Source organism: Amphibalanus amphitrite, unplaced genomic scaffold (genome assembly GCF_019059575.1).
Source record: "Amphibalanus amphitrite isolate SeventyFive unplaced genomic scaffold, NRLGWU_Aamphi_draft 001468F_arrow, whole genome shotgun sequence".
Classification (NCBI taxonomy): Eukaryota; Metazoa; Arthropoda; class Thecostraca; order Balanomorpha; family Balanidae; genus Amphibalanus; species Amphibalanus amphitrite.
In genome coordinates this window covers 62,773-72,500 of record NW_024882961.1, presented here as the reverse complement: position 1 = coordinate 72,500, position 9,728 = coordinate 62,773, and the positions used below count along the sequence as shown (strand labels likewise).

The following is a 9,728-nucleotide window of genomic DNA, read 5'->3' as shown; positions in this document are numbered from 1 at the left end:
GACCAAGCGTATCCCTATCATATCGAACTGTATTAATTTATGTTTCATGCAACCATTCATTTTCCTGCCAAGTAAATCTAGATCGACACCTATTTTGGAAGCGCATGCAAAATATCTGTGAGTGATTTTATTCAAAATAATGTATTTAGTCTCATGTGTGTCACATACGTCTCTCTTGTTCCATTGTAACACTGTACCACTGAGGAAGGGCCACGCCCGAATATATATTGGTCTTTAATTTCTTAATTCCTTCAGATATGAGCAAGAGGTTATTTTTCATACTCTTGATATTTTTGCATAAAATGGGCATTGATTCGATGCAGCTCGTCACGGGGAGTCTAATGGTGGTCTTTGTTTTGCGCTACGAGGTCTAGAATTGCTAAAAATTGAGTTTGAAAAAAATGACGTCATCAATTTTGAACAGTTTTTTCGCTATAACTTGGCAAAAAAAAGAGGTATCGATCTCAAATTTGGTATGTAGATAGAAGGCGGTAGGGACTATCACATATATTCCGTTTGTTTCAGCTCTTGTCCTAATTGTCAACACCGCAATCAAAAACAATCTGAAAATACTGTATTGCTGGTAACAAAGGTTTCGGACAGACAAGGCTGAAATTTAAGTAGGTAATACCTTATGAAACCCAACTAGGTCACGATAAATTAAGCCACGTCCAAAAGCGCACTTGACATAACTTGACAGTTCGTAGTTTCGTACGATCTTGATTTTTCGTTTCGTTTCCTTCGTTATGTTCAGTTCAGTTCGTTCGTCCGTTTCTTATCGTTTCTTATTCAACTTAAACCAAAACTTAAACAAAGATAAGTCTAACTAAACTTAAAATTCGAAAAACAGTAAAAAGACGTAGATAATATTGGTAACCCAAATTCAAATTTATATGGATGTCTCACGTGACGAGCCTTCTTTCGCACTAACCACTTGCAAATGACTGTTCGGCATTTACATTCTCCCCCATTGCAAGACCGAGAGGTCGCAATCAGGAGTCTTGAGTTGAGCGCCATTCTACGTCAACAATCTTTACCAGCTTTGTGATGGGTCGGTCCAGGACAGAACTCTTCGTCTTGACACGTACCGAGCGCACCAGACCATCACGACTCTTTCGTACCTGTTCTACTCTTCCAAGTGGCCATTGTCCCCGGGGTACGGAGTTATCGATCAATAGCACGATGTCTCCAGGAGTCAGGTTAGGTCTCGAACGCATCAATGGCCCGGGTCTTGTTTGAAGCAGTGGTATATATTCCCTTCGCCATCTAAGCCAGAACTGATCCGATAGGTACTGAGCTTGCTTCCACATTTTTCGACCGATCAATTCGTCGCCAGTGCATAAACAAATCTGGTCTGCTGATTTTCCCTGAAGAAGAAGGATATGATTTGGTGTCAGCGGCTCTAGATCACGGTGGTCAGCTGATACCGGGGTGAGAGGTCGATTATTCATGATGGCTTCAATTTCACACATAAGCGTTTGCAGTGTTTCGTCTGTCAGTGGTTGGAGGTCGATGAGTGCGTCCAGTATCTTTCTGACGCTTCTGATGAGCCGTTCCCACGCTCCCCCAAACCTAGATGCCCCTGGCGGATTCAGCTTCCATTGAATGCCCTTTTTTGACATATCATCCTCCAAGCGATTTCGATCGTTCAGCAATGCCTTTAGTTCCTTCCTCAGTTCTTCCTTGGCACCAACAAAGTTTCTACCTTGATCAGATATGATTGTTCGAATTTGCCCCCTGCGTGACATGAAACGCCGAAGAGCGCAGATGAACGAGTCTGTTGATAAGCTCTCTATAATTTCCAAATGAACAGCTCGAATGGACATGCACGTGAAAATTACACCGTACTTCTTCAGCTGACCTCTTCCCCGTTTTACGTAAAACGGACCGAAACAATCGACTCCCGTTACCGAAAAAGGAGCCTGACGAAATTGTAGCCTCTCGTCCGGAAGATCGGCCATTTTCTGTGACTCTGGTGGGCGGAGTCGTCGCCGACATGCAATGCAATCGTTTAAAACCCTCCTCACTTCAGCATTGGCTCTCAATACCCAAAATTTCCTCCTCAAATCGGATAGAACGTGGTGACGTCCTTCGTGACCAGCGATTTCATGTGTATGCCGTATAATTAACTCAGTAGTTCTGGTCTTGCTGGGAAGGATAATTGGATGCTTGCTTTCACGGTCAATATAATTGGAGCGAGTGAGTCTGCCTCCTACACGAATAAGCCCATTTTCCAGATATGGGCTCAATCGAGATAATTTACTTATCTTGTATACGTGTTCACCGAGTGAGAGACATCGTACGTCGTGTGGGAACGCAATGAGCTGGACAGCTTTATATATCGCACTCTCTGCGTTTTGGATGTCTTGCAGAGTCAGTCTCATTGACTCTGACCGTCCGCTCGATCTGGGCTCATTTACCTTCAGTGCCGCTTTAACTTTCAGAATCCAAGCGACACCTCGCACCAGTCCCGTCCATGACGAATAATGTTCCGACAGCCGACTTACTGGATCTATATCTGGCTGCCTTTGAGTCGTTAAGGCGACTGACACCTTCTTGAATTCCAGATCCGTGGGCGGTAAGCTGTCCTCTTTAGGCTGAGCAGGCAATGAGTTCGACCATAGGAAACATGGACCGCGCCTCCACATCTCATTGTCTAGGAACGCTTCTCCCTTCTGTCCACGAGTTATGACGTCCGCTGGATTGTGAGCCGACGGCACGTACTTCCACTGCTGAACTGAAGATCCATCGTGTATGATAGACAGTCGATTTGCCACGAATACCTGAAACCTTGCTGTTACATTTCGGATGTATTTAAGAACAGTAGTGCTGTCCGTCCAAAAATGTACAGCCATAATCGGGACACTCAGTGCGCGTTCCAAAGTAAAGTTCGTTTTGACAGCTAGCGCGGCCGCACAGAGCTCTAAGCGAGGAATACTGATACTCTTCAGGGGTGCCACGTGGGACTTGCTCATGAGCAAGGAGCAAGACATGACATCGCCATGCCTGTCCACTTGCCTTACATAAGCTGCCACACCATAACTCTTCTCGCTAGCATCCGCAAAATAATGTAATTCCAATGCAGTGTCTTCCTTAGTTGCTTTGAAACATCGGGGTACTCGGAATTTCGTTAGTATTTCTAGCTCACACAACCATAACTTCCAAGCCTTCTGAAAGTCGTATGGAATATCGCTATCCCAATCTATCTTCAAGCGTGATAACTCCTGAAGAAGCAATCGCCCTCGCATAACGAATGGCGACGCCAGCCCGAGCGGGTCATATACCCCTGAGATCACAGATAATAGTCCCCTCCTTGTCAATGGCCTGTCTTGAAACGCGCTAACGTCGACCTTGAAGCCCAGTGTGTCGGCTTCAACATCCCAATGTACGCCAAGAGCGCGCTCGGCCGGGAGTTGATCGATTCCGAGCCTGATTTCCTTCACCTTTTTTGAGCGATGATCTAGGGGAATCGTCTCCAACACCGACGAACGATTGCTCACGAACTTGGTTAAAGTAAATCCGCCCAAGTCACAAAGCTGCCGAAGATCTTGTATTAGATCAATTGCTTCTTTTTCCGATTTTACAGATTTTAAACAGTCATCAACGTAAAAGTTGTCAAAAATAGTTTGCGCTGCTTCCATTTGGAATATGTAGCCAAAATCGTCAGCCGTTCTGCGTAAAGCGTAGTTGGCGCAGCTGGGGGAAGACGTTGCGCCAAAAATGTGCACCGTCATTCTATATACTCTTGGGGGCGTGTTTTCATCACCATTGGGCCACCACAAAAATCTCAAATAATCTCTATCGGCTTCTGGGACATTAACTTGCAAAAACATTTCAGATACGTCCGCTGTGAAGGCTATCTCTTCCTGTCTGAATCGGAGCAACACGTCCATCAAAGAGTTGGTTAATTCTGGACCCTGTGCCAGAACGTCATTCAGACATATATTGGTGTACCTTGCGGCGCAGTCGAAAACGATTCTTACTTTATCTGGCTTCTGCGAGTGATAAACCCCATGATGTGGTAGATACCAGCGAGGACCTTGTCCCATTCGATAATCAGGGTTCTTATGAACTCTCTCCGCATAGCCTTTACTTATGAGTTCTCTCATTTGTCTCTTATAGTCTTCCGCAAAGGATGCACACTTCTTAAATTTAGTCTTCAGAGTCTCGAGCCTCTTCCGTGCTACCCCGTAATTATTTGAAAGCATCGGCTTGTCGCTACTGAATGGGAGGCCGATCTCGTATCTACCTTCACGCCGCCGGCATGTTGTAGCACCTTTTTTAGCCAAAGCCCGTCCTCCACAGATGATGCCGTCCGAGAGTCTGCTAAATTATCTCCTATCTCTTGTCCATTCATTACGTTCCTCACCAGTATATTACTGACCCTCATCGATGCTCTCTGCTTCCGTGCTCCACCAACGATCCATCCATACCTACGAATGGCGTAGGGCCCTCCATTTTTACTCGGTATAACTTCCAGAGGCTCCATGGCATACCCACAATCATTGCCGAGTAGTAAACCAACTTCAGTTTTGCCATCGTACAGTGTGATGTCACTCTGCGCCAAATAGTCCCACGAACTTAAATCATTAACTTGAACGACGTCATCTTCCGACACTGGAATATGGTCCAATGTAAACAATGGGGGGAGGTCTACAGGATAACTGCGGTCTTCATTGGTCATGCGTAATCCTTGAACTACGTATCCTTCAAGTTGGCGTTCACGATCCACGGTGGTAAGATTTAAAGCGATGCGATTCCTCCTTACAACACCCAATTGTTCGAAAAGTTTCCCCGAACAGAATGAATGTGTACTTCCCGAGTCGAGAAAGGCGCTTGTCCGTAATTCCTTATTTCCAAATTTCACCAATACAGAAACGATCGGCAATTTAGCTCCCATGTGACATAACTGATCTGCCGACAAATGACATGATGTAATAGCGCTTGGCTTTACTTCTCGGGAATCCTTTTTGATGTGTAGAACCGTAGGATGCTTTCCCTGACAAATGCGACATGTTTGGCGATTGCGACAATTTTTACTAATATGCCCTTTGCCTAGACACCCAAAGCAAAGCCCTTGTTTCAATATAAAGTTCTTCCGTTCATCTGGCTCCCAGCGCAAAAACTCCGGACACTCATGAATCGGATGTCCTTGCGCACATACCTCGCATCCACCGGCTGAAACTGTGGATTTAAGGCTATCAAGAGGTCTTGTTCCGGAGTGAGAGGGTAAAGCCGACGAAGAGGATGCTGCCAACGAAGCATACATCTGACTATCAAATTGTTGACCGTAAGATGGATTCATATTGATTCGTACTTCTCGTTCTAATAATTTTACCAGGTCGGCAAAGGTCGCGATGCGGGTTTCTTCGTATTCGATTCGGTCGACGAGACGCCGCCAACGATCCTTTATCGACGAGTTCAGTTTATCTAAAATCGTTCGTATCGTTTTCGAATCGATTTCGTTAATCCCTTGTGGCATAGCCTTCAACGCATTCCAAGTGCCTCTCAGAAATATCACAAACTTGTCTAAATCATCGGTTTCGGATCTGATAGATGGCCACAAAACAATTTTTTCGATCATATAAGCCACCGTTTGAACAACATTTCCGTAGCGCTCTTGAAGGAGTCGTCGCGCTTCAGCATAGCCTTCCCCGGGCGGCATATACAAACAGGACGAAACAATGTCCTTTGGCTTCCCAATTGTGTACTGATCTAAATAATACAATTTTTCTTCTTCATCTTCAACTCTACAAGCAATTTTGGCATCAAATCCCCGTATAAAGTTGGTGTATAGAGTAGGGTCCCCGTTAAACGGCTGGAGCTGTAATGTAGGCAGTTGCATCTTTCTGACCAGCTCGATACTTGACCTCTCTATGGATGGACCTTGTCTCGCAGTGGGGTTTTCGTGTAGATTCGGTTCGGCTGGTTGGAATTCGGTTTTTATTTCAGTCGGTTTCGTCGAAAGTCCGCCTCGATCATCGTAATCGTTTCGTTCGTTCGTCATTAGATTTTCGTCGTACTTCTTTCGACTGAATATTTCAAAAACCCCTTCCTTCGCCCTGGCTTGTTCTAACTGCAGCTTAACCCGCGCCCTGGTGTGGGTCTGAGCCACCTTCGCCCTGGTGGGGGGGGGCCAAAATGACCCCCCCGTCTAACTCGAAAACGAAGAGGGCTAGGAAGACGCGGAAAAAAGCAAACGAAAGCCCATAACAAGTACGTTCGAAAGTATTTCGGTCATTTTTTCGCTAAGGTCAATATTGAGGTCGCTAGAGGTCATCATAGGTCAAATTTCAGTGTTTTCGGTGTTGCCGGACATATTCCGCTGTAGCTCGGAAACTAGAAGAGCTAGAGAGCCGCGGAAAAAAGCAATCGATAGCTCTTTTCAAGCTCTTTCGCCAAGGTTCGTCAGATTTGACCTCAGCTCAACGGTTTGGCCTACAGAGGTCATGCAAGGTCAACTTGGCAAATTTCGTTGAAAATGTTTTTAACTATAGCATGCATTCACGAGAAAATAGAGAAACGATTCATGCACCATCGTGCTTGGCTCGTCGAGACGCGTCGAATGATATATAGTTTGACCTCGAAAGGTCATTTTGAAAATTTGACCTCAGGTCAAGGTCATGACCTTACCGAAATAGGTCATGCTGCATATCATTCGATCCGCATTGACGAGACAAACACGATAAACGTCGAATGGAGTCTCTATCTCTATTCAATAACAAGTAAGTGCAGAAAAACCGCTGGTGACCTCTGGTGACCAGGGAGATGACCTAGCGTGACCTCAGCGAGGTCACAAGCAAATGGTTTCACATGGGCTGTGATTTGCTGACCCAAGACACTTCAATAACGAAATATAGGAACAATCACGCCCGATTTAGCTGAAAAACAACTACTTTTCGATTCTCCCATTGACTTATAATGGGGAGCAGCGATGACCTGACCTGACCTTAGGTCACATTTATAAAAAATCCGAGATAGCCATTTTGTAGAGCTGGGTGACATCTTCAAGTACTGTAAATTTTACATCGATCGGATAAAAGCTGTGCCTTTGAGAGAGCTTTGAACTTTTTTAGAGGTGGTGTCAGTTTTGGTGACCTTGTGACCTGACCTGACCTGACCCGAACCCCCCAAAAAAGGACATGATGTAAAAATGTTGAATAAACAGCTATACAAAGTTTCAGGGCGCTAACTCAAGTGGTTTCTGAGTTATCGCTGAAAAACCACAGGGGGGGGCCAAAATGGCCCCCCCCCCCACCAGGGCGAAGGTTAAGTTCCATTTCCTCTTTTCGCTGTCTAATTTTGGTTTCGGCGTCTTCGAGAGCATGCAGTTCTTCCATAACTGCCAGCTTGGCCGCCAAGCCCGCCCTTATGGCAGCTTCACGAATGCGTTCAGAATTTGCGTACGATTGGGAGGAGACAGATAAATGGTCCACCTCCCCTTCACTGCCACAGCTACTAACACTTCTTGATCTTCCAGACATAATTTAATTACTTTAGGACCTGGTAGGTTCGAGTTTACAGTTACCGGTTACAACTACTTTACGTTACCCTTAGGGTAGACCGGGGCAAGTCGCCCCGCCGAGGTAAAACGCCTCACCGATATTTCTCGGAACTGGCAAGGTTCTGGGGAAACATTCTCTCTTCTTTAAAACGTGCACTATATGATCATTATATGAGCAGACTGGAAAGATATTGTGATAACTCTTTAGGGAGATATAGCCAAAAATTTGTTTTTGGAGTGATTTTTATGTTTTGTAGTCAGATTATGCATCATGGCGTTCTTTTATGGTTCACATCAGGTTAACGACTTTTATGTATTTTGAACAACTATTGTCTAACGCTTATAATGCTGGGTTGGTCCGTTTTAAATTATGCCTTGCTGGAGTGCAAGGCGTTGTTCTCTGACCAAACTACGTGATGGGGTAAAACGCCCCAGTAGGTCGCGGGGCAAAAAGCCCCATGGGGCGTTTTACCTCATGTGTTGTTCCGACTACCCACTTCCTAATGTTCGGTTGCTGGCGAACAGTAAGTTTCTATGCAATTTTATGTACCTTTCTCAGCAAATTAATGACAAAGGAAGCATTTTGTTAACATTTGCATTGCAATAATTTATTATTTGGCCTTATGAAGCAGGTGAAAAACCTGTACATACAATAGTGTCATAGCTGAACACCTGACAGGATGGAAGGTGCTAACTTCAGTGCCGTGCCTCCCAAAGTCTAACGGGCCTCTCATATAAGATTTAGTCAACTAGCATGTTCAATCTTTAATCTAGAGTATGGGGCGTCTTGCCCCAGGCCGTGGGGCGTTTTGCCCTGGGGTTGGGGCAAAATGCCCCATTTGCAGTTGCTTCACAAATCACTTCCTAGCTGGGAGTCCGATCATAAGTGAATGAATTTGAGGGGTGGAATTTAAAGTAAAATGTCCAAAAAAACGCATTGAGCACAAATTTGGCCTTCCAGGTGATGTGGGACAAAAGTTATGTAGCAAAATAAATTATCTGGGGCGTCTTGCCCCAGGCTACCCTACTTCGAACGTCGAAACGAACTTTGTTACTGTTTCAGCTCTTGTCCTAATTGTCAACACCGCAATCAAAAACAATCTGAAAATACTGTATTGCTGGTAACAAAGGTTTCGGACAGACAAGGCTGAAATTTAAGTAGGTAATACCTTATGAAACCCAACTAGGTCACGATAAATTAAGCCACGTCCAAAAGCGCACTTGACATAACTTGACAGTTCGTAGTTTCGTACGATCTTGATTTTTCGTTTCGTTTCCTTCGTTATGTTCAGTTCAGTTCGTTCGTCCGTTTCTTATCGTTTCTTATTCAACTTAAACCAAAACTTAAACAAAGATAAGTCTAACTAAACTTAAAATTCGAAAAACAGTAAAAAGACGTAGATAATATTGGTAACCCAAATTCAAATTTATATGGATGTCTCACGTGACGAGCCTTCTTTCGCACTAACCACTTGCAAATGACTGTTCGGCATTTACACCGTTTTTTTTCGAAATTCATAAAAACTTTTTGGATTTTTTGGCTATTATATTCAAAAAATCTATTTTTTATTTTTGGGGGTCAAAATCCAAAAAAAATCGAACAACCGAAGATAGCAGTTTTGTAGCCCTTTTAATTCCACACCTTTTATGTCTGAAACATTTTTCTGTATCTCTTAAGCTGTAGGCCTGACAGCTCTTCCCGCGAAACCTTTTTTTGGGTCGAAAATGGCAGAATTGACGTCACTCTGACGTCATAAGCGGCCAACCCATCATAGCCTTTGGAAAAAAATTTGGTCACCATGTGCGCTAGCTACTCCCGGGAGGGTACTGAAAGTTTGGTGACGATCGGCGCAGCGGTTCTCAAGATATATCGAAAAAACTAAAGGGGGGCAAAAAATGCCCCCCCCCCCCCACCGCCTGGAAGGTTAAAAGTTTGGGACGGTCGAAAAGCAACCAGACGGTTGCTCCACCTCAAGCAAATCAATCTGAATAGCGCATATAATATTTAAAATGACTTGCTCACCCGAACACACAGATACGGCTCGTTTTGTCCAATGACCTGAAAATGGCCAGGCGCTGGTTGGTCTAAGATTTTACTCGTCACAATTAAATTAAAGTGGGCTGTACCGTTATCGACCTCTTCCCACATCAAACTTGGGGTTATGTGGGGTCTAGCGTTGTTACAGACAAATTATAACCCGGCTCGAGGCGGTCAGTTTAATAT

At 44.5% G+C, this 9,728-nt stretch overlaps 1 long non-coding RNA gene across 1 annotated transcript; it reads right to left on the bottom strand.

The window, feature by feature from the left end:
- Nucleotides 1-7,484: 7,484 nt before the first annotated feature.
- LOC122373257 lies at nucleotides 7,485-8,996 on the bottom strand. Its single transcript, XR_006255013.1, has 2 exons — nucleotides 8,528-8,996; nucleotides 7,485-7,552 (listed from the first exon to the last, which is right to left on the bottom strand). It is a non-coding gene; the product is annotated as an uncharacterized LOC122373257 (long non-coding RNA).
- Nucleotides 8,997-9,728: the final 732 nt, after the last annotated feature.